Consider the following 23,320-nt stretch of genomic DNA (forward strand, 5'->3'; position numbering starts at 1 on the left):
TCTCCTTGCTGATTGGTGAGTTCTTGCTTAGTTAGTTTACAGTTTTGAGATCTGGTTGTTTAAAAGAGTCTGAACCTTCCCCAGTTCTCTCTTTCTTACTCCCTCTCACCATGTGATATGCCTGTACCTTCTTCACCTTCCCTCATGATGGGAAGCTTCTTGAGGCTCTCTCCAGAAGCAGATGCTGGCACCATGCTTCCTCCATGGGCTTCAGAACTGTAAGTCAATTAAATCTATTTTCTTTATAAATTACTCAGTCTCAGGTATTTCTTTATAGCAACTTAAGAACAGAATAATATGCCATATATCTGTGAATGAGAGTTTTCATAATTCAGTGAAAAAAGGAGAAAACTAACCACTTAGCCATAAATCAGAGGATGCTTACAGCAGTACTGTCTTCACATTTTGAAAACATCTGCTTTGATTGAATACAGCTGTGAACTCACTGGTACTACCCCTCCAAAAAATAATAAGATTCAGCAGCTTTACAGGTTTGTGGACAACAGGTAATTACTAGTTTTACAGGGTGGTGTTTGATTTCCTCAGTATCTCTTCTCAAATTCTCCCTCCAAAGGATATTTAACAAAATAAAGGAAGGTTTTGGATTGAAGAGATGTCCAAAAGTCTGGAATAAAACTTCACTTATGGCTATACTGCTATACAGACAACCAAGTGGAACACGTGAGCATGTAAGCCTAGTTATAAGTGCTACATCTCACGAAAATGTGAGATGTTAAAAGCCCCAAGTCCTAAGGTTTATCAGGTCATTTATTCATTTGATCTGCCAATACTTAAGAGCCTTCTCTGTGCAAGATGTCGTGGATACAAAAAAACATAAGGTCTCAGTTCTTAACAAGCTTACATTGTAATGGGCGGTTGATCAGTACCACCTTTACATATGAGCCCCATAATTTGAATGGAACCACACGTAACAAGCACAAAAACAATTCATGCTTTAAGAGCTTTGACTCTCAGGTTTTGGTGTTCACCATCAAATCAGAAAAACCTATAACCCCAAACATGATTCTCAGACTCTAGGGAAACACTTTTTCACATCTTACGCTTTGTCTTCAAAACCAAAGGCCACCATGTCTGAATGATGTGAAGGTTTCTGTGTTATGTTGCTGACATTGTCAAAGTTTGCTGACACTGCTATGGAGTATGGAGAACATTGGAACAGCATATGCACTTAGGTAAGAGAAAAGCAAACTTAGTTAAATTGCAAAATCCTTTCTTTCAGATAATATGATGCTTTGGTCTATAATATAACAATCATTCCTAGACGAGCTAAGCACTCATTTTCTTGCTGAAGATCTGTTTCACTTCATGTTTCCAAAGGTACTCAGAATTAGTGCTGTTACACAAGTTCCCATGGCAGCTGAGGAATATTCAGCATTGTTTAAAAAGTCTTTCACTCTTAAATATATGTCTATGTAAGCCTAAATGTAACATGCTTAGAGTATGGTTTATATTCTTCACACTAACAAGGAGATGGACATTGAACATGAGAATTTCTAAGTTTTCTTTCCACAAAAATATCTTATAAGATTTCAGATATTTTAAAAATTAAACTAAAAATGTAGCTAAATTTAAATAATTAAACTTTAACTTTTGTTATTTATTAATTATTGGATTCTGCATTTACTAGATATTGCTGAAATATTTTAGAAGAAAAGTAAGTTTGAATATATCTGAAAATAGTTTAAATTTTTCAAGTTTTTATACCAACATATTACATTTCTATAAAAGTATATTCAAAGCTTGTTTATTTTAAATATAAATAATTTTTAACCATTTATATCATCAATAGAACACAAGTTATTTGAAATCTTCATTAAGTAATCAGTGATTTTGCTGAAATAAAAAGGAAAATTAATTTTAAAGAATAAAGACTTTAAAGAATTATATGTGTCTCTTTGGTAATATAATCATAGTATTTTGATTTTTTAAAAATCATTATGAAGGCAAGGAGGTAAAACATTTTACTCAACATTTTGGTAGTTCCATTTTTAGCTATGAATGTTTGGCATATAGTATGTGGGCTTGCATTTGTATTCTTGTCCTGGAATGTCAGTGATATGATATGTATTAGTCTCTTTTTACACTGCTGATAAAGAAGTACCAGAGACTGGGAAATTTACAAAAGAAAGAGGCTCAACTGGACTCACAGTTCCATGTGACTGGGGAGGCCTCACAATCACGATGGAAGGCAAGGAGGAGCAAGTCACATCTTACGTGTGGCAGCAGGCAAAAAAAGAGCTTGTGCAGGACAACTCCTTTTTTAAAACCACCAGATCTCTTGAGACCCATTCACTATCATGAGAACAGCATGGGAAAGACCCACCTTCATTATTCAGTCATCTCCTACTGGGTCCCTCCCATAACATGTGGAAATTATGGGAATTATAAGATGAGATTTGGGTGGGGACACAGAGCTAAACCATATCATTCCGCCCCTTGCCCCACTCAAATCTCCTATCTTCACATTTCAAAACCAATCATGCCATGCCTCCCCAACAGTCCCCCAAAGTTTCAACTCATTTCAGCATTAACTCAAAAGTCCACAGTCTAAAGTCTCATCCAAGTCAAGTCATGTCCCTTCCACCTATGAACCTGTAAAATCAGAAACAAGTTAGTTACTTCCTAGATACAATGGAGGTACAGGCATTGAGTAAACACACCCATTCCAAACGGGAGAAATTGCCAAAACAAAGGGGCTACAGGCCCCATGCAAGTCTGAAATCCAGTGGAGCAGTCAAATCTTAAAGCTCCAAAATAAGTTGCTTTGACTCCATGTCTCACATCCAGGTCACACTGATCCAAGAGGTAGGTTCCCATAGTCTTGGGGAGATCTGCCCCTGTGGCTTTGCAGGGTACAGCTATTGGGGGAAACCAGCCCCCGATATTCAACGTGGGTTCTTTTCTATTTCCTTAAGTGTCAGTGGGTCTGAGAAATACAGGGAAAGAGTACAAAAGAGAGGAATTTTAAAGCTGGGTGTCCGGGGGAGACATCACATGTCGGCAGGTTCTGTGGTGCCCCCTGAGCCATAAAACCAGCAAGTTTTTATTAGCAATTTTCAAAGCGGAGGGTGTGTACGAATAGGGTGTGGGTCACAGAGATCACGTGCTTGAAGGGTGACAAAAGATCACAAGGCAGAAGGTCAGGGTGAAACTAGAATCACTAATGAACTTCCATGTCCTGCTGTGCACACATTGTCAGGGTTCAAGAGCAGAGAATTGGTCTGACTAGAATTCGCCAGGCTGGAATTTCCTAATCCTAGCAAGCCTGGGGGCGCAGCAGTAGACTAGGGCATGTTTCATCCCTATCTACATCTGCATAAAGGCAGACACTCCCAGGGCAGCCATTTTAGGGGCCCCACCCTGGGGATGCATTCTTTCCTCAGAATTATTGATTATAATAATAGTATTAATAATAATTAATATTATTATTAATTATAATTAATAATATTAATAATTCTGTTAATTATTAATATTCCTTACTGGGGAAAGAATTCAGCAATATTTCTCTTACCCATTTTCAGTAATAAGAGAAATATGGCTCTTTCCTGCCCGGCCCACAGGCAGCCAGACTTTAAGGTTATCTACCTTGTTCTCTGAACATCACTGTTACCCTGTTCTTAAGGTGCCCAGATTTCATATTGTTCAAACAATCTGGGCAGTTAACGCAATCATCACAGGGTCCCGAGGCAACGTTCATCCTCAGCTTACAAAGATGATAGGATTAAGAGATTAAAGACAGGCAGAGGGAATCACAAGAATATTGATTGGGGAAGTGATAAGTGTCCATGAAATCATCACAATTTATGTTCAGAGATTGCAGTAAAGACAGCCATAAGAAATAATAAAAGTGTTAATTCGGGGAACTAATAAATGTCCATGAAATCTTCACAATTTATGTTCTTTTGCCATGGCTTCAGCTGGTCCCTCCATTCAGGGTCCCTGACTTCCTGCAACAACTGCCTCACTCCAGGCTGCTTTCACGGGCTAGCACTGAGTGTCTGTATCTTTTCCTGGTGCACGGTGCAAGCTGTCAGTGGATCTACCATTCTGGGGTCTGGAGGATGGTGCCCCTCTTCTCACAACTACGCTAGGTGGTATCCCAGTAGGGACTCTGTATGGGGGCTCCCAACCCACATTTCCCTTCTGCACTGCCCTAGCAGAGGTTCTCCATAAGGACCTCATGTATCCTTGGTCTTCTTTATAAAATTCTGCCTGGGCATCCAGGCATTTCCATATGTGTTCTGAAATCTAGGAGGAGGTTCCCAGACCTCAATTCTCGACTTCTCTGCACCTGCAGGTTCAACACCATGTGGAAGCTGCCAAGGCTTGAGGCTTGCACCCTCTGAAGCCATGGCTGAACTCTTAAGTTTGCTCCATTCATCCCAGGCTGAGTGGCTGGGATGCAGGGCACCAAGTCCCTTGTCTGCACACAGCACAGGGCCCACACATGAAACCACCTTTTCCTCATAGGCCTCCAGGCCTGTGACGCACATGAAACCATTTTTTTCCTCATAGGCCTCCAGGCCTGTGACGGGAAGGGATGCTGTGAAGACCTCTGACATGCCCTGGAGACAATTTCCCCATTGTCTTGGAAACTAACATTTTGCTCTTTGTTACATACGCAAATTTTTGCAACTGGCTTGGATTTTGCCTTAAAAAATGGGCTTTTCTTTTCTATCACATTGTCAGGCTACAAATTTCCTGAAATTTTATGCTCTGCTTCCCTTATAAACTGAATGCCTTTAACAGCACCCAAGTCATCTCTTGAATGCTTTGCTGCTTAGAAATTTCTTCCACCAGATACCCCAAATCATCTCTCTCAAGTTTGAATTTTTGCAAATCTCTAAGGCTGGGGCAAAATACTGCCAGTCTCTCTGCTAAAACATAACAAGAGTCACCTTTGCTCCAGTTCCCAAGAAGTTCCTCAATCTGAGACCACCTCAGCCTGGATGTTATTGTTCGTATCACTATCAGCATTTTTGTCAATGCCATTCAACAAGTCTCTAGGAAGTTCCAACCTTTCCCACATTTTCCTGTCTTCTTCTGAGTCTTCCAAACTGTTTCAACCTCTGCCTGTTACCCAATTCCAAAGTTGCTTCCACATTTCAGGTATCTTTTCAGCAGTACCCCACTCCTGGTACCAGTTTACTGTATTTGTCCATTTTCATGCTGCTGATAAAGAAATAACAGAGATTGGGCAATTTACAAAAGAAAGAGGCTTAATTGGACTCACAGTTCCACATGGCTGGGGAGGCCTCACAATCACGGTGGAAGGCAAGGAGGAGCAAGTCATATCTTATGTGGATGGTGGCAGGCAAAAAAAAAGCTTGTGCAGGGCAGCTCCTGCTTTTAAAACCATCAGATCTCATGAGACCCATTCACTATCATGAGAACAGCATAGGAAAGACCCACCCCCATAATTCAGTCATCTCTCACTGGGTTCCTCTCACAACATGTGGGAATTATGGGAGCTACAAGATGAGATTTGGGTGGGGAAACAGAGCCAAACCATATCATGATATGACATTACATGACGTGATGTCACACAACATAATAGAGAATGATTGGGTGGGTGCTGGATGTATGCTAGACAAAAAAATAAACCTTGAACAAGACAGAATGACCAAAAGGAGTTATAAGAAAGAAGATTCACTCAGTATCAAGCATGGTAATCTGTTTTCTTCACTGGATTTCAATTTTAAGAATGCTTTGTTTAAGGAAAGAAAATGACACCAGATTTAATCTTGACACATGGTATCAAGAAGCCTTCAAAAAAGAAGCCTTTCTTCTTTCACCTCTTGGTTCTAGGCCTATGCCCTCTCCATGGGAGTATGTTGTTTGTACCTAATGTGTCAGTGGAGTTGGGGGTAATAAACTGCAATTAATGTACAAATCAAAACATAGAAAATTGCCTCTCATCACAAATAAAAGCACAGAAAATTAGTTGGTATGATAGAAAAAAACTAGAAATACTCAAAGTTGATAATCCCTTTTGCTAAGCAAATATATGACATAAATGACAATTTGTACACAGTTTAGAAATTTTGCCTGTAATTTGTCTAAATGATTGACTTAGACAAAATAAAAAGGAACCAATGCTTCAGGTATTCTACAAACAGTTTTGTGGAAGTTATCAGTAGATTCTATAGCCTTTGCATTGGAGAGTCTCAAAGCATAGTGATTACAGCGGAGATGCTAGAGTGACACATCAAGTCAAGCCCTGGCTGTACAAATTACCAGCCAGCTTTCCTTAGCAATAGCCTTACTATCTCTGAACCATCTCCTCATCATCTGTAAAATGGGGCTAATATGATCCACATCCTATTTTGGATTAAAAGAGATGCTGAATATAATGTGTTCTGAAAAGTGCTTGGCACTTAGAAGGGGCAGCAAGCAATGAACTGTAGTTTGTGCATAAATATTAATTTAAAATTTACCTCTGCAAAAAAATTTAGAAATAAAAACCCATTTTGTAAGAATGCACCAGATTTCAGAACACTAGAAGAGTTTCTAAGTTTTATTTCCCAAAATGTTTTAGTTATTACAGTTTTAATTTATGGTTGGTATTGAAAATTTGATAGCAGCAGCAAAACTATCCATTTTGTTAAATTAATTAAAGTAAAAGTCACAACACCAAGATGCACCTTAGGATACACTAAAAAATTCTCAATTTCCCATTTATTTTACTGTGGGAAAATACAATTTCCTCACTTGTTTCAGCAAAGTAATCAGAATATTTCTGAGTTAATTATTTTTTGTTCATTAATCCATGCTTAAATGTTACTAAATCCTATCTTATTAACAGATTTATCATGTTATCTTTTATAATCACTATGATTGAATATTTCTTTGAAATGGCAATGTCTGCAATGGGAAGCTAGAACAGCATGAATGTCTCTAAAACCAAGGTTGCAGATGGATTTTGAAGTTTATTCTTTTTGCATCAGTTTATAGTCGTGGCTTTTGCCTAAACCTTAAAGTAACATGTTTCTAATCTTATTCTTTGACGTATTTTTTTAAAATGAGCTTAAAAAATTTTTAAGAATAGATTCTGGATATTCTTTTGGTGACAGAACAAACAAATAGGCTATATATGAAAGAGATATATAAATCAGCCATCTGTTTGGCACAGTTCTTGCATATTTTATCAAAATGTCTTCTTGTGTCTTCTTTTATAATTATTTTATAGGCTATAATACCACACCTCTAGAAACATAAGTTTATATAGTAGATTTCAAAAGTAGCCATACTTCATTGTAGTTCTATTAAGCTACTCCCATCAAAAAGTTCAGTCGGTTTCTCTGCCCCTTAAATTAAAGTTCACCTTGTGACTTCTTTTGACCAATAAAATGTTGTGGAAGTGATGTCCAAATATTAAGCTGAGCTTCTGAAGGTTTTAAATGCTTCTGCTCTCCCTCTTGGAATTTCTCCACCAATTAAAATATACAGAAAAGCATAAAGAATAATCTAAATTATGTCAATTTTCTTCCCCCTAAACTAGTAGTGATAACTTATTGTCAGATTTGCCAGGTTGTTTTTAATTTATATTTTTTATTTTATTATTTATTATTATTATTTTATTTTTTGAGATGGAGACTCACTCTGTTGCCCAGGCTGTGTGCAGTGGCGCAATCTTAGCTCACTGGAACCTCTGTCTCCTGGGTTCAAGTGATTCTCCTGCCTCAGCCTCTCGAGTAGCTGGGCTTACAGGCACCCACCACCAAACCCAGCTAATTTGTGTATTTTTAGTAGAGACAGGGTTTCATCATGTTGGCTAGGCTGGTCTTGAACTCCTCAAGTGATTGCCTGCCTTGGCTTCCCAAAGTGCTGGGATTACAGGCATGAGCCATCATGCGCAGCCTATTTTTTAAACGTTCGTGAGTACATAGTAGGTGTATGTATTTATGGTGTACATGAGATGTTTTCATACAGGCACGCCAGGGAAAATAAGCGTATCATGGGGAATCAGATTTGCCAGTTTTTAAAGAACTAAAGCTTACAAATAAAGACAAAGTCCTCTTTAATCTTTCTAACATTACATCACTTTCCATTCTTCATTGTTAGCCCTCCATAGCAGATGCTAAGAATTGTGCACCCAGTTTTCCAGTATCTGTCTATCTATCATCTATTTACCTATTTATTCATTCATCTATCTGTATATCTAGATGTGCATACATACATATACACAGATACACAACCTCATACACACATACACGTATATATGTAGGCATAAATGCTATATATACATATGTGATTGTTGGCCAATATATACTATTTGGGGATAGTAGTTTCTATTTGCATAAATGGTGTTTTTCTTTATATATAATTCTGCATATCTTATTTCTCATTATGTTTTTGAAATACAGTCAGCCCTCCATATCAGTGAGTTCCACATCTACAGATTCAACCAACCATGAATTGAAAACAACATTCAGCAAAAAACAATAAAAATAACAATACAGCAATAAAAAATTTAAAAATAAGTATAGCAACTATTTGTGTAGCATTTACATTGTATTAAGTATTATAAGTAATCTAAAGATTATTTAAAGTATCCTGGAAGTTGTACATAGGTTATATGCAAATACTAGGTCATTTTACATAAGGGACTTGAATGTCTGTGAATTATGATATTCATGGGAGTCCTGAAATCAGTTCTCCTCGGGCAGAGGGAGGACCATATATTCTTGTTGATATCTAAAAATCTGATTCACCTTTTTCAATCTTACATTGTTTGACTTCATCACATTTTATTCATTCATTCTCCTATTTCAGGGCACTTAAGAATATTTCCCATTTTTGAAATAGTAGTATACAATAATGGGCATCATTGCTTTATTTTTGCGCATTTTAAAGAATTTCTCTAGGTACATATCCAGAATCAGTTTTACTTATGCAAAGGATGTGGTTGATAGGTATTTTTCATTACTGTTTCAAATGTATTGAACACTTCATTTACATTTCAGTATTTTCCAAATTGTGAGTGAATCCTTGCTTTCCAACATGGAATAAGGAAAAAATCCCCAGTCTTTCTTTCTGAAATGGTGCAGGTTTGGGAATTACATTCCACTCATCAGACACAGCTTTACTACCCTAGTATGCATAAGATAGCTACAAAAGAAACCAGAAAGCTTAAGGCATGCACTTGGCTAGCATGGGAGCAATGTTAAAGAAGCATGTGACTGGGTTCAGTGGTGTTAATGGCAGCACAGCCTTATGGCAAGGGCATCACAAGACAGTACATAACTGAACAATAACAGTAGCTCCTATTTGGACAATTTTGCAGTGTGGTTTTGGTCCTTGTCTCTGTAACATTAGCCTGGAGTTTATTTCTCCAGCTCTTTCAGCATTTCTGTAACTGTTCTCCAATGGATTTACTTAATGTTTAGGCATGTTAGGAGTCTGTATTTAGAAACAAAGAAACTGATATATAAATGCTGTTAACATTTTTACCAGATTCTGGCAAATTGCTCCCCGAAGACAATACACATTACTAATTTACAAGAATAATATTTCCCCACTGAATGATAGATATTTATATCTTTTCCAAAATTGATAAATATTGTGCCTTGTCTTTTACTTCAATTTGCATTTTCCTATCAATGAGATTGAATATAGTTCTATGAGATTTATATTTCCTTTCCTATAAAGTGATTGCTCATACACTTCATCACTTGTTCTATTGAGCTGCTATAAATGTGTTAATTCATTGTTAATTCTGTGTTAATTCATTGTTATTATTAAAGGTCTAGTTAGAATTGTATTAGAATATACTACAAATAATAAATGTATATTTATTATACATTTTGTACCTGTATATATTTTTTCTCCCTCTGTTGTTTGCATGCTAATCTTGTGAATGTCATCTTTTGCAGAAGAGGTTTTGTTGTCACTGTTTAATAAGTACATGTTGTCAAATTTGTTGAGCCTTCCCAGCAGAATTTTGTTTACAAAATTAATTTTTGTCTATAGTTTAAGAAATTGTTTTTTAAACTGGAGTCAGGAAACATTATTTTATATTTTCTTCTGATAATTTTTAAATTTTTATTTTACATTTAGCTCTTCAAGTACTTGAAGTTATTTTGTGTGTAGTGTGAGGCTGGGACCCAATTTTATATTTTTCATAAAGATAGCCAATGCCAAGAACTGTGTAGAGTCTAATATTTTACCCTACAGGTAAGCTAAAATGTTTACCTCACACCATTATATGGATATTGGTAAAAGATGTGAGATTCCTGGGTCAATAATGACAGTTTACTAATTGTTGCAATCAACATTTTTTTTTGCCCTGATTCCCAGAGTTTCAATTCCTACCAGGCAACATTAAGAGGATAAGGTGACACCTGCTCACATGCAGTGGATTGCGATATAAGAGAGGAACCCTGAGTTAAGGGAACCCAAATCTTTTATAAGGATAGTAAGTATGCCTGTCTCTTGCTCTAGAAGGAGTCTTCCAAGTGTGTTGACTATAGAAATACTCTGAAATAAATATTGGAACAAAGAGGATGGCAGAAACACAAAGGACCTATGGGGAATGTATCTAACAGCCAATTGTCGGGACAATATTTTCCTACTGAAATCTTACCTCTTTCATGAAAAATTTCAAGATCAATATATATGAAACAAATGTATGCATAAATTCTTGGCTTTATATTGTGTTCTATTGATCCATGTGTTATAACGAATCCAGGTTCACATCATTTCATCATTTTAATTAAAATCCCTAGTTTAAAACTTTATACCTGGTAATAGATGCCTATTACCCTTTTGTTTTTGTGAAAAACCAATTAGTTTTAGTTTTTTGGGAAAATTTACACTTCCAAATTTATTTTAGAATCTGTTAAGATTTTTGAACAACACTCATAGATATTTTGTTTGAATGACATTAAATATAGAAATTAATTTGGAAAAAAATTATGTTTTTAGTGAGATGTCTTACCATCCACTGATATAGCATGCCTCTACATTTACTCAGGTCTTCCTTGATAGCTCTGGATATCTTTTATTCACCATGTTATATGGTTGGGCTGTGTCCCCACTCAAAATCTCATATTGACTTATCCCCATAATCTCCACATGTTCAGGGCATGTATTAGTCTGTTCTCATGCTGCTAATAAAGACATACCCAAGACTGCATAATTTATAGGAAATTTATTATTTATAGGAAAGAATTTAACGGACTCAGTTCCGTATGGCTGAAGAGGCCTCACAATCATGGCAGAAGGCAAAGGAGAAGCAAGGGAACATCCTACATGGTAGCAGGCAAGAGAACTTGTGCAGGGGAACTCCCATTTATAAAAGCATCAGACCTCATGTAACTTATTCACTACCACAAGAACAATATGGGGGAAACCGCCACCATGATTCAATTATCTCCACCTGGCTCTGCCCTTGACATGTGGGAATTATTACAATTCAAGGTGAGATTTGTGTGGGAACAGAGCCAAACCATATCACGGCAGGAGCAGGTGGAGGTAATTAGACCATGGAGGTGGTTTCCCCCATGCTGTTCTCATGATAGTGAGTGACTTCTCATGAGATCTGATTTTATCAGCCTCTGGCACTGCCCCTGCTTGCACTCACTCTGTCCTGCCACCCTGGGAATAAGGTGCCTGTTTCTCCTTTGCTCTCCACCACGATTTAAGTTTCCTGAAGCCTCCTCAGCAATGCGGAACAGTGAGTCAATTAAACCCCCTTTCATTATAAATCACCCAGTCTCAGGTATTTCTTCACAGTGTGAGAATGGACTGATACAGTAAGTTGGTACCAAGGCAGTGGGGCACTGCTATAAGGATACCCAAAAATATAGAAACAGCTTTGGAACTGGGTAACTTGAAGAGGCTGGAACAGTTTGGAGGGCTCAGAAGAAGACAGAAAAATATGGGAAAGTTTGGAACTTCCCAGAGACTTGTTATATGGCTTTGACCATAATGCTCATAGTGATATGGACAATGAAGTCCAGGCTGAGGTGGTCTCAGATGGAGATAAGGAACTTGTTGGGAACTAAAGTAAAGGTGAAGCTTGCTATGTTTTAGCAAAGACACTGGTGGCATTTTGCCCCTGCCCTAGAGATCTGTGGAACTTTGAACTTGAGAGAGATGATTTAGGGTATCTGGCAGAAATTTCTAAGCAGCAAAGCATTCAAGAAAAAGCAAAGTATAAAGGTTTGGAAAATTTGCGGCCTGATGATGTGACAGAAAAGGAAAACCCATTTCCTGGAAAGAAATTCAAGCCAGCTGCAGAAATTTGCATAAATAAAAAGGAGCCAAATGTTAATCACCAAGACAATGGGGAAAATATCTCCAGGCATGTCAGAGACCTTCATTACAGCCCCTCCCATCACAGGCCCAGAGACCTAGGAGGGAAAAATCCCCTTGCTCTGTGCAGCCTCAGGGCATGGTGCCCTACATCCCAGCTGCTTCAGTTCTAGCTGTGGCTAAAAGAGGCCAACGTACAGCTGAGGCCACTGCTTCAGAGGGTGCAAGCTCCAAGCCTTGGCAGCATACATGTGGTGTTGGGTATGTAGGTGCACAGAAGGCAAGAATTGAGATTTGGGAACCTCTGCCTGGGTTTCAGAGGATGTATGGAAATGCCTGGATTGTCCAGGCAGAAGTCTGCTGCAGGGGTGGATCCCTCAAGGAGAGCATCTGTTAGGGCAGTGCAAAAGGAAAATGTGGGGTGTGAGCCCCCACACACAGTCTTCACTGGGGCATTGCCTAGTGGAGCTGTGAGAAGAGGGCCACTGTCCTCCAGACCCCAGGTAGATCCACCAACAGGTTGCACCGTGCGCCTGGAAAAGCCACAGGCACTCAATGCCTGCCTATGAATGCAGCTGGTAGTCGGACTGTATCATGCAAAGCCAGAGGGGTGGAGGTACCCATGGCCGTGGGAGCCCCCCTCTTGCATCAGTGTGCCTTGAATGTGAGACATGGAGTCAAAGGAGATTATTTTGGAACTTTAAGATTTAATGACTGCCCTATTGAATTTTGGACTTGCATGGGACCTATAGTCCGTTTGTTTTGGCCAATTTCTCCTATTTGAAATGAGTGTATTTACCCAATGCCTGTACCCCCATTGTACCCAGGAAGTAATTAATTTGCTTTTGACTTTACAGGCCATAGGTGGAAGGGACTTGCCTTGTCTCAGATGAGACTGGACTTGGACTTTTGGGTTAATGCTGGAATAAGTTAAGATTTTGGTGGACTGCTGGAAGGGCATGATTTTGTTTTGACATGTGAAACCATGAGATTTGGGAGGGGTCAATGGCAGAATGATATGGTTTTGCTATGTCTCCACCCAAAATCTCATCTTGAATTATAATTCCCATAATCCTCATGTGTCAAAGGTGGGACCAGGTAGAGGTAATTGGATCATGGGAGTGGTTTTCCCCATGTTGTTCTCATGATAGTAAGTGAGTCTCATGAGATCCAACGGTTTTATAAGCCTCTGGCATTTCCCCTGGTTGCACTCACTCCATCCTGACACCTTGTGAAAAGGCGTCTGCTTCTCCTTTGCATTCCAACATGATTGTAACTTTTCTGAGGCCTCCCCAGCAATGTGGATCTGTGAGTCGATTAAACCTCTTTTCTTTGTAAATCATCCAGTCTCAAGTATTTCTTCATAGCAATGTGAGAACAGACTAATACACCATGTTAATTTGTAAATTGTATTTACTATAGTTAGCTTTATTTCTTTTAATTCTTTTTTATATTTCTTTTTATTATATTTATCATGCCCTTTTTTCCTACATTATTTCATTCTTGTTTGTAATTTATTTATTCTGGCTGGGCACGGTGGCTCACACGTGTAATGCTAGTATTTTGGGAGGCTGAAGCAGGCAGATTGCTTAAGCTCAGGAGTTCGAGACCAGCCTGGGTAACATGGCAAAACCCCATCTCTACCAAAAATATGAAAAATTAGCCAGGTGTAGTGGTGTGTGTCTGTGGTCTTAGCTATTTGGAAGGCTGAGGCGGGAGGATCACTTGAGCCTGGGAGGCAGAGGCTGCAGTGAGCCGAGATCATGCCACTGTACTCTGGCCTAGGTGACAGAGTGAGACCCCATCTCAAAAAAAAAAAAAAAAAAGAAATTTATTTTGGTTTTTTTTTTTTTTTTTGCATTGCTTTTCTCATAATAGTTTGCATATTAAATGTATTTTTCAAGCTATGTCTGGAAATAATCATGTCTATTAGCCCCTTCACAAATAAGACTTTAACCTCAGCATAGTTTAACTATTCCAACCACTCTTGCCATCTTTCTCATAAATACTATTTAGAATTTCAGTTCCAATATTTTATTTTCAGACAATACTAATTTTTGCTAATTTAAATGCTCATCATTTGATATTGTCTGTATGTCCAAGTCTCACATCAAAACGTGATTCCTAATGTTGGAGATGGAGCCTAGTGGGAGGTATTGGACCCTAGTGGGAGGTATTGGATCATGGGGGCAGATCCCTCATGAACTGCTTGATGTCGTTCCCATGGTAACGAGTGCATTCTTGATTAGTTGGTTCACGTGAGATCTGGTTGTTTAAAAGAGTCTGAGACCTCCTCCTCTCTCTCTTGCCATGTGATATACCTACTCTCCTTTCCCCTTCCACCATTATTGGAAGCTTCCTCAGGCCCTCACCAGAAGCAGATGTTGGTGCTATGCTTTTTGTACAGTCTGCAGAACCATGAGCCAAATAAACCTCTTTTCTTTCAAATTACCTGTCTCAGATATTCCTTTATAGCAATGCAAATGGACTAACATACTATCTTTGTGATATATTGCTACTTTCTCCATGACTCACTTTTTCTTTATAATGGATTGTATCATCTCATTGTTTTTTGTTTTTTTTTCAAACAAAGTCTGAAGGTAGTTAACCCTTTGAGTGTCAGTTGGCCATATAGTGTATTTTAATCCTCTGAATCGGATAATGGTTTTTCTGGAAAAAGAATTCCAGATGTAGGCTGGGCGTGGTGGCTGACATCTTTAATTCCAGCCCACTGGGAGGCTGAGGGGAGAGAATGACTTGAGCCCAGGAGATTGAGACCAGCCAGGGCAACATAGAGAGACCTTATCTCTTTAAAAAAAAATTTAAATTAGCCAGCATGGTGGCACATGCCTGTAGTCCCAGCTACTTGAGAGGCTGAGGTGGGAAGATTGCTTAAGCCTGGCAGGTCAAGACTACAGTGATCTATGATTGCACCACTGCACTTTAGCCTGCATAACAGAGTGAGACACTGTCTCACCAAAGAAAGAATTCCAGATTTAAAATTATTGCCCCTTAGTACTTGAAAGACATGGCTCCATCATCTTGTATCTACTGTTGCTAAAGAGAATTCTAAAACCTATCTAATTTGTGTTCCATTAAAATTAGTACACATTTATAATGTGAATTGCACTACTTTAGATAAGATGATCCTTTTCAGCTCACCACCTGGAAGGCTATGAGCAAAACTGTAGGTATGCAAGAAGTAAGCAAGTCAAACAAAGCACCAAAGAAAGTTCATGAAAAAGAAGCAGACTCTGATAGAAAGGGCCCTAGTATACTCCTCACATTTTTTCACTTTCCCTGAAATAATTGTCCACAGGATAAGAGCAGAACATCTATGGGTGAGAAAAGGGGAAAATAAAAATTAAACAACTGGACCTGAGACTTCATGGCACTGCTGTGCCAGCTCTGGACTATAATTTTTTCCAGCCTACTTTCTTCCATTTACTTATATGCAACCAAATTCAATTGTTAGCTATTAGTTCTTTTTCAGATAGTATTTCAACAGTATTCTGTGTTCTCTTCTGGAGTCTCAATAAACACATTTATGTAAGTTTTGATCATTCTTTTCTTACTATTCATTATGTTTACACTTTTGACCTCTTCATTCTTTTCTCTTGCATTCTAGATTGATTCCCCAGGCCAATCTTCAAAGTTTACTGATGAACTCTTTTGCTGTCTCTATTCTGCTATTTAGCTTCTCTATTGAATATTAACAAAATTAAAGTTTATATTTCCAAAACTTCTACAGGTTGTTTCTTCAACAATAAAATAATCTCACTCATTTTTCTGAGGCTATAAAACTTTGCTTATTTATAGCTTGCTTCTAGTTGTTACATATGTCTGTTTCCTCAGATGTAAGTTCTGTAGTTTATCTCTCTTTTATGATGCCAGCATGACACGAATTTATGTCCAGTTCACTCAGATCTTATTCATGTAATATATTACCTACCACACTGGTAGCTCACTCTGCTGCACACCTGGCTTGTCGTAAGGAAGAAATCAGCTGCTAAGGTTGATTTTTTCTTTATTGAGACTAATGCATATCTAGTACACTGGCAGCTGATCTTCTAGCACTACTCACTTTCTTTGCCACTGCAGACCACCTAGAGTATCCCCTTACCTTGTTAAATCAGGGAAATCTACTGCTTTAACCAGAAACATCCTTTCATAGTTTCTGACCAAAGGAATTGGAGTGATGTCCAGATGATCTGCCTGGCAGATCCTGCTTAATTGCCTCAATCAGCTACATTCTTGTAAGTTGCTGTTATCATATTGAACTTCCATCGCACTGCTTCTGTGAAAAACAAACTAAAAGATAACTCTTCTCTAAGCAAGCTCATGTGTCTCAGTAGGCTAGTTCTCTCTTCCATCTGATCTTGATTGGTTCTATCACAGATTCTCGACATAGTTTCTCATATTTGAAACTCCCTCTTATTGGTTTTAGTGCTGAAGAGGAATAATGCAGAATATATTTTATCTTTATTCTTAAAACTATATTGGGCAAGTAACTTACTATTCAGTGATTCATTTTTCTTTAAAATTGGAATAATATTAGTACTTAGTACCAATAAGGTAGTTGTCAATTGCACAAGTGAATACCGATAGAAGTGTTTATAACATAACTTGACACACAGTAACCACACAATAACTGTTTGTGATGATGATGGTGATAATAATCTCTTAGTAAAGAAAGGATTGTGAGTAAAACATTAAAAAATAAGAAAATAGTTTCCAAAACTCTGTGTGAAACTAAATTATTTGGGGGTGCTTCAATTTATTTTGTATTTTGTATTTTTTTTAAATTTTGTGTAACATTTGGAATTAGTTTTATAATTAGGGAAAATAAAAAGTTATAGGAAAAAATTAAAATGTATTCAATTAAGTTACATTTACTTTTTGAAGTAAAAACCTTTTACACTCATTTGCAATTTTTTTCTCCTAATGTGCTATGTTATGTACATGATTTCATAAATGTAGTAATTTTTTAAATGAAGACATTTTCACCAACACCAATGCCATGATAGAATAACAGTAATAACTCTTAAATAACAATTACGCTTCTTATGCACGTTCGGGAACTCAGCTTAGCCATGATCTACTCCAAATGTTGCTCATAGCCCCTGGGTCCCCTCCATCATTTCTTTTAACAGATTATGACTTAAACACCTAAATCTATGACTTTCACCCCCACCAAACCCTAAGCTATTGAGGACAGGAAGCATCTTATCCACACTGGTACCCCAGTTTCTGGCACAAGTATGCCAAAACTGTTCTTTAAGAAATATATGTACTAAGTGAATTGAATTTATTAAAGTAGAAGATAACAATTCAATATTAATAAAAATGTAGGATGCCTGACATATAGTTTTACCTTTATTTGAGTATAAAACTAATCATGGTAATAAACATATGATCCCCTTTCATGAGAAAATAAATGGCCTCTTACACCTCTCCCTCTACTATTATACAATTTATATTTATTGTATATATTAACTATTATAAGCATTTCATATAAAGAACTTGTTCTCATACTAATCTTTGCCAGAAGATAATAGAACATCATTAAACAAAATACTTGAAAATGAAAACATCAAAATAATAAATAATATTGTAATTTCTTAAAAACGCATAAACAGGAATAAATGTAAAGCTATTTGGGATATGAAATTAATTAATCAATTTTATAAGCTAACATTCCTTCTTCTGTGGCATCACCTTCATTTCACAGTTATTTATTAATACTTGAGTGATTCGTAAAATATATATGGCCAAGCCTTGATTTCCTTTATATTATCTGGAGCTAGTTTCAAAGTAAACAGGATAAAAATATTTCCAATAAGACATTTGAGGGAAATACAGTTTTTCAATCAACAGAGAGAGAACAGGTGGGAAAATTGGCATAGGAGTATGGTATAATTGGCTTATTTTAATAGCGTGAATCCCAGGTATCTAGATTTAGGCCCAGAAAGTATATTTCTGAAGACTAATTGGCATAGAACCATTTTAATGACATTTTAAAAATTCTGCTGTTACCTGCCCATACTCATGAAATCTGATTTATATTTTCCATTTGTTGAATTTAATGTGTTTATCTCTGATGAAGAAAAGTAAAAACTATTTCCTATTAAGAGGAAAATCTTGAAGGCCACATGTATACATATAATCTAATATTATTAAATTAAGTGGAATGTTAGAATCTATTTAATCATGGACATCAATAAGTGTAATTATCTCCTGCATATGTCCTGGGCAAATGGCCAATCCTTTGTTTAAAGAGTTCAAGATTTCAAGCCTTGCTTTCAACCAAAAGCAATCTAATCAATTGTCGAACATTTTGAACTGTTAAAATACTTTTTATTTTATTAAGCCAAAGTTGTGTTCGCATACATTTCATCAATTGGACTCAATTCTTCTCTAGGAAACTCTGAGTCTACTTCTACTTCCACATTAAAGCTCCTCTTTAAAATATACATATACCCACACAGACACACACACACACACACACACACACAGACGCACACACATACACACGAGATATATATATATGAAATATCCTTTTTGTGCTCTCTCCTCAAACCATTACTTTTAAAGTGTGATTTCCAAACACTTAATAAACCTGGCTAACCCTCATATGTTTTGTATATGCACACACAGATTCTCACAGAATTTATCACTAGCTTGGCTGAAATGTAAACCTCTTCAAAACTATAATTTTTACATCAGATAAAAAACAAAAGATTTTTTTACTTATCTAAGCTTATGCAGAGTGAGTTTTTCACTATAATTTAAAACATTCCATACAAAGGACTTTGCAGTTTTCAAATTTGTGTTTTTAGTAAATTGATTTCTTAATATATGGCAAATTAAAATAGCTAAACTTGGCTGTAACCTAGGGCTTACAGTGTGTCATTTTTCTAGAATCTCAGAGTATATGTGGTAAGTTAAATTATTTATTTCTCTATATTTTTTCTTTGTTTTACTTCTGGTAAAACTGAAAAAAATTAAAATTGAATTTTGATTTTTGTTTTTGAAACATGGTCACACTCTGTTGCCTAGGCTGTGGTGCAGTGGCACAATCATTACTCCCTGCAGCCTCAAACTCCTGGGCACAAGTGATTCTCATCCTATCTCAGCCTCCAGAGTAGCTGGGACTGCAGGCATGCACCACCACAACCAGCTAATTTCTTTTTTAGAAATTTTGTACAGATGAGCTCTTGCTATGTTGCCCAAGCTTGTCTTTAACTCCAACCTGGTCTTTCTCTTCCTCCCTCGGTCTTCCAAATTGTTAAGATTACAGGCATGAGCCACCACACAAGGCCGAATTTTGGTTATTTCTAAGCTAGATTCTTATGTGTGAAACATACTGAGTGTAAATCCAAGGTTTTTAAAATCACCAGCAACTCCCCCACATTTACTATAACAAATTCTTTCTAGCCACTGTGAATAATTAAAGTTAAGTTATCAAGGGCTTCTGTCCTTACAGATGTTTTCTCCTCACTCTTTTTTTAACAGGCACCTAATTTTCATATGATATCTTTTCTCATCCTCCCCCCACCAAAAAAAACTAAAAAACAAACCTAAAAACATAGTCTCAACACACAACACTATACACTTTATATACATGTTGACAAAGTTTCACCATGCTCTTATGATTACCAGGTGATTTATATTCACATTAAATATTAAAAAGCACTGCTCCAGATTTCTTTCCCAATGATTACTTTTCTCTCTAAGTCTCTATTCTCTTCCTTAGTAGTACTTTTCAGTAAAAAGGACGAGGTTTCTTTTACTTAGCTGAAAAATCTTTCCTATTACCCTAATAACCTTCATATTGAGGCTCTCCACCTTTTTCCCACCAGGTGTTTTGATAGAGTTGAGTTGCTCTATACAGGATACAACCTTTGACCAGGCTTCAACCTGGCTTCAATCCTTGATCGATTTAGTGCTTCCTACCCCAATATCAAGTTTAAGTAAAATTTCATGCAATTTTGTAGGCCTTGACATATTCCTTCTACTCTACTTATTCTACTTAGCAGACAAGGCTGGTTGCTCACCTAACATCTCTTTTGTTTTTCTTCCTTGATCTCAGAAACCTGGTGTTATAAAGAAATCCTTTTCCCAAAATGTAGCCAAAGGTGATCCCATACTCAAATCTGGCAGTAGACCTTGATTAATCTACACTCATTGTGCTAATTCTATTCTGCTTCTTCTAGAAGCAATGGGTATATACCTCAATTCTGGAAAAAAAAAGAAATGTGTGGATTCAAAAACATTTTATTCACTCATTGTAAAATCCATTTTCATTCCTAGATATTAATGTTTTGTGATATTAACATGAAACTACTATAATCATCTTGGAACCAAAGGAAGAGTCAGACTCTCAAAAATATAGTCAAGAGAGTGAAGAGAGAAATGAAACAATCTGGGCCTTGATGCCAAAACTGATATACTTTACCTTGTCCTTGAGAATTTTAACAAGTTTTTTACATTTTATAGGGCCTTCCCTTGTCTTGTCATATACTATAGTTTTCCGTCCTTTATTAGATTATAAGGTATTTGTGGGTCTTTTTTTTTTTTTACCTCTTAGTATATGTCATAGTGTCTTACACATAGTAGATTTTTAGTACATGCTTGTTGACAAAATAAATGAGTCTTAATCTACTTCTGAGTGTACCTTTGCAATACATATAAACTTTTATAAGTTCCTCCTAATTTTAAAATGTAGATGTTTAAATACTGAATAGCATGATGAACTATACTTTGAACTATAGCTCTACTTCGAATGCAATGCACTAATTACCCAATTCCAATACGAAGGACGAAATTAGCTTATGTATAGTCTTTTAACAATGAACGATAACAAAGACATAAAAGTGTTATATTTCAGAGGAAAAAGAGAGTGGCCTAAATAGGGTAATTCCCATGGTGGAAAATATCAAATTTGTAAGTTAATTATATTTGCTGCATGGAAAACATGTAACATTTCATAATTCATTTCCATTTGTCCTCTTCTATGACTAGCTCATGATTATGGATATAACACCAAATCACAAAATCATACATCTAAGAAAGGACAATGAATTTTTTTTCTTTACCATTGGCTAATTTCATTAAACTATGCAGAGGTTTGTGCATATTTGAGATAACATACTCTGCAAGTCCCAATGCTTCAGAAGCATCCATTTTTGGGTTCAGATCTAATTACATAATTATTAAATTTAAAGCTGGGTTTAGAAACACTGTTAAATAACAATATCTACATCTTTCTAAAACATTGCTTTTGGTTCTCAGGAATGAAAGTCACGGATTAAAATCTCTTCATGCACATTTATTTCCCAGTAACCCATAAGAGGATTTGGTTTAATGCAAGAAGAGCGGGGTATCTTTTATTTTTTTAATTGTTGTTAAGCCTCTCAATGTCTGGGGCCACCTGTTAGCCAATCCCAATTAAAAGCAGTGCCTGATTAAACTGCTCTCTGTAGAACCATTTGAACAACTTCATTAGTGCTTCAGTTTATGCTCATAGAGCAAACCACTTTGCTGAAAGTCTTGACAGCTTAGAAAGAGCCTATTTGGGCACATAGGACATGGGACTCAAAATTGTGCACAGTTGTAAAGTTTTGATTGCGTGAATTATACATGAGGGATGACCAGCAATTTTTGTTTTAAGAATGTTAGCCAATCAGCACAGGGGCAGGAGAAAAAGTCAACTGGGAGACAGAGAAATCATAATATCTCAGGAAAACAATTTTTGGGCTCTGCCAACTCAACACATGACATTATAAATCTTGGCTGCATGCATTATACTGCTTGAAATTTCTCAGGTAGACTCAGAATTGAAATAAATAAACAAGGGGGGAGTGGTAAGAAAGGGGAAAGAAATCCACAAAACTCTGCTGGCAAATTATTGCATACACAAGGGACTGTGACAGAGGAGCCTCTGAAAACTTGCCATGTCACTTTGCTGAGGACAAGTAACTTTGCATCAGTTATCTCTCTGTTCTGTCATCTGTTCATTTTATTAAAGCATAGAGGTTTTTTAAGTTTTACTTTCAATGTAAGCCAAACATTTCAAATCTTTAGGAGAGAAAGAAGTAATAATATTTATACATGATTAAGACAGTTATAGATTATTATTTTTATGGCAAATAAAAGGAAAATCTTTGGCTAGTATTATAAACCACTGCTACTTGCATTTACATTTTTAAATACAAATTTAATAAGGCCAACAAATTAATTTCGATAAAATATACAGTGCAGATTTTAAGGAAAAGACTCACAACAAAAATAAATTTTTCTTCTTTCTGGTCTTCTATTCTTTGTTTACTTAAGGATAGGAAAAATGCTGTTTCTCCTTCCACCATTTTATTATTTAATAGTAGCTTTGATATCAATTCCTATCACCTTCTAGGGTAAAAAACAAATTACATGAGACTAAGAAAATTGACATCTACTTTAAAAAACATAACCACTCTCCTACCAATGTGGGAAGTAATTAAGTTATTCATAAAGAAAAATGTTCCAGGTTCACCATTAAAAAAATATGCAATGCTGCTAGCTTAAGGACAAGAGGAAGCAGCAGGCCAGCAGGGGGAAACTGTATATTTGTCAGGATTGACAGTTTGCTTTATAGTGGACCCACCTCCCCTTTAAGTAATTCCCATTCAGTTTATGGTAGATTGTTATACAATGAGGTCAGGCACAGCAAATCAATTCTGATATGATTGCATTTTAGCCATAGTCATATTTCTCCTGGAAATCTTGTCAGAATCAGCTATTCACTTTATAAGAACATTGATTTCCCTACCCTCACTCTCTTATTCTATTTCATCTTCTATACGGCAGAGCTTCTCCTTTAAGGAAAATCATGTAGGTCCCAAACAACCTCCCCAAAGGGTGACTACAACGACATAGACTGTAGTTAATCCTTCTCATTAACTAAAAACACAGATAAAATTCCATTTCAACAAACAATATTTAAAAAGTTTCCAAGAAAGTTCTATATGCCAGTAGATGTGCCATGATCACAATATTTTGC

Source organism: Hylobates moloch, unplaced genomic scaffold (genome assembly GCF_009828535.3).
Source record: "Hylobates moloch isolate HMO894 unplaced genomic scaffold, HMol_V3 SCAFFOLD_2, whole genome shotgun sequence".
NCBI lineage: Eukaryota > Metazoa > Chordata > Mammalia > Primates > Hylobatidae > Hylobates > Hylobates moloch.